Raw genomic sequence first — 3,529 nt, forward strand, 5'->3', positions numbered from 1 at the left:
AGCCTAAGCTTCAAAGTGAGAAAACTCTCTCTTTTATTTTTCCAAAAATATTCTATATATTTACAAGGAAGGGAAACATGAGCTTATATAGGCTCAATTTACAAATCAATAACATAAATACAAAATAAATCAAATTAATTACAGAAATAAATCAAGAATAAATTTGAGAGATTTTATCAATCATCATTGATGGAGATTGGTTCTTTGTATCTAGACACTTTCTTGATGTAGCCATAAAATGATTGTCTTCTAGAAACTTCTTCATAATTTGATCCTGATTTTCCTTGAACCAATTCTTGATGAGTTATGGATATTTCTGGGATTGCATCACTATCGTGTATGTCATCGGGTTATACTTTGGGTTGTTCGTCAGTTTGTGATTCTCGAACCAGTGCTCGATCATCAACTCGATCAGTCTCTTCGGTGAAGGCTCGGGTTCATACTCGGATAAATAGTATTTGGCCTCATTCTTCATTGAGTCATCCACATCCTCCCCATTTTGACCATCATTGTCCCCAGTGAGGTTGTCCTCATAGTCATCATCCAGGAAAATGGCTTGAGTAGTCGCATAATCCTTGGGGTTTTGAACAGCTTTACCCGGCAGTTGATTGATCTTTGGTGCGGGTTGGTTGTTGTGGTGGCCTTCCAAGTATCGAACCTTTGTGTTGAGTGATTCGTACTTGGCATTGAGGTCATTGTATCCTGATTCGATCTTGTTGCTCATTTCGGCGAATCGTTTCGCGATGTCCATAGAAGCTGTAGCCTGTTGCTAAATCATTTGCTGAATAAGACCACGTAACTCGGCTTCTTGTGACTGGTTCGGTGGACCTTGGTGTTGTTGGAACCCTGGTGGTTGGTTGTAGGTCCCTTGGTATTGTTGTTTAGGTGCATAGCCTTGCTTGGGTCTGGTTCCCTTGAACTGCAGATGGGTAGGTTTGATCTTGAGGATTCGCAACATTCGGGTTCCGATAAGACAGATTCGGATTCGGCTTGAAGTTGTTGTACCCTCTGTTGTAACTTCCTTGGTTGTTAATGTAGTTAACATCCTCTAGCTGCATAGTCTCCCCATCTTGTTGTTGAAACTGCTCTTCCTCTGATATAGCATGTACATGCTTCTGCTGGTTGAGGAGCTGATCGAGCTTGTCATTGAGGGCTTTCATGTCCCTCTTGTACTTGGCATCTTCCTCTCCTGTAGATCGCACAGAGCGATCATATTCCTCATTGTAGTTGCCATCAGATTGAGCCAAGTTCTCAACTAGGTCCCAACCTTCATCAACATCCTTGTTGAGGAAGTTACCATTGCTTGCGGTGTCCAGCAACATCCGTATCTTGGGGACCACTCCTCGGTATAGTGTGCTCAGCAATGAAGCATTACTGAAGCCGTGATGTGGACATCGAGTAGTGTACCCCTTGAAACGTTCCCAAGCTTCATTGAACGTTTCGTTGTTCTTCTGTACAAAGCTGGAAATTTCATTTCGCAGCCTTGCGGTTCTGGAGTTTGAGAAGAATTTGGCCAGGAATGCCTTCTTGCACGCTTCCCAAGTGGTGATGGACTCCTTAGGGAGCGATTTCTCCCATATGTGTGCTTTATCTCCCAAAGAGAATGGGAAAAGCCTGAGCTTGAATCCATCTTCACTGACTCCATTTATCTTAGTTAGGCTACAGAGCCTATCAAATTCATCCAGATGATCCAATGGGTCCTCCATTGGCAGTCCATGAAACTTGTATCTCTGTATCATCTGGATGAGACTACTCTTGATCTCATAATTGTTGTTCTGCACAGCTGGTGGCACAATGCCATTCCTCTGAGTGTGAGTAGTCGGAGCATCTCATGCTCCTATGTTGGTCCTTGCTTGAGGAGCTGGTGGACCGTTCTGATTATTCATCGTCTCCTCAATGGTTGCTAGTTCCGGTTGAACTTGTTGTTGTCTGAGTAGCTGAGGTCTGTCGATGTTGTCGATGAAAGGACTCAGGTTCTAGCTACCTCTGGATCGTGTTTGCATGCACAGGCAAGTATCCGAGTGTGTACTCGAGGATCAACTCGATCCAGGTGATCGAGTGACGGGTCGGGTGGGTGCTCGGGTTGTACCTGAGATTCAAAACAAACAAAGGCGAAAGCAAACAAGTCAGTATCCGAAACAAATATAAACAAACGAACTTGATCTAGCAAGTCCTGAAATCCTAAATGTAGCAAAATAAAACAACCAAATGGCAACGGCGCCAAATTGATAGACTAGTTTTCACCAAGGGTATCAATTCCCTATGCAGTTGTAGTACAAAGGGTTATCAATCCAAATGGTTGTGTATTGCTAGCAGATAGGATGCAATCAGAATCAAACAAGTCAAGCCAAGCAATAGGGGGTTTGGTTCTAACAGTCCTAATATAAACAGAGTAAAAGAATATAGACAAGTAAACTACATGATCGAGTACATGATCGAGTGGGGTGATCGAGTATGCAAGTGAACTATGTACAGCTCGAGGTATTACTCGATGCAGGTTATCGTGTACCTGATCGGGTAAGTGGTCGAGTAAGTAAGGAAAATGCAAGAAATGAAATACGAAAGTTCCTAAGGATGGGGGTAATCGAATCCTAAGTGTTCTAGACCAATACAGATGCCTTACATGCCTCAAGCAATTATTTCCTAGACAATGAACCTCTAAAATCTTGTCACCACACTGTTGCACTAGTAACAATCAACCTTGAACATACTACCACACTGTCGCACTAGCAATATGAACAAGCAGGCATTAAGAACAATTCATTTTTGTCAGTATACTTAGACTTATCTGATTTTGTCACTCAAAGTTAAGTATACCTCTAGCATTGACCTAATCAAGCATTTTATCTACTTCTTTCAGCCTGTAGCATTGTAAACGCCCTAGATCTAATCTCAACCTGTCAGTCTGTTGACCGCATTAAGAACATCAACCTAGAAGGAAATTTATCTATCATAACAATCAACTAAAGCATCCTAACCGATCAAGAACACCTAATCATCTATCCCATCCCTAAAAACTTTGCTACACTACTCGGACATAGAAACGAATGATAAAGCCATAGAAATAAACGAAAATGACATTATTAAAAGGATAGAGTAGAGTAGAAAAGAGTAGGGATAAAAGACCTATGAAAAACTACAAATTAAAAGTACAAAAGCAAGAAAAAATGTTGAGTCGCTCAGTTCTCTCACAGAAGCTCTCGCTCTCTGGTTTGAGGGTCTGCGGCGTGCTTGTTTGCGAGCTAGGGAAAGAGGGGGTTTATATATGGAAACCCATTTGACCTAGCTTCCCATACCTGCCCGATGGTCTACTCGATGGGGTACACGAGGCTTGAGTTGGGTAACTCCTCGGGTGGATCTTCGGGTTGCTCTTCGCGCTCTTGGATCCTCTTCGATCGTGTTGGGGTTCGGACTTGTTCTTGTAGCTCGATGGCTCCTTCGGGTACATGCTCGAGTTGTCCTTGTTTTTCCCCATTTTTGGCTCTTTAGCACCTGTTTTCATCCAATATATGCAAATGCAGAAATGCAA

Source organism: Camelina sativa, chromosome 2 (assembly GCF_000633955.1).
Source record: "Camelina sativa cultivar DH55 chromosome 2, Cs, whole genome shotgun sequence".
NCBI lineage: Eukaryota > Viridiplantae > Streptophyta > Magnoliopsida > Brassicales > Brassicaceae > Camelina > Camelina sativa.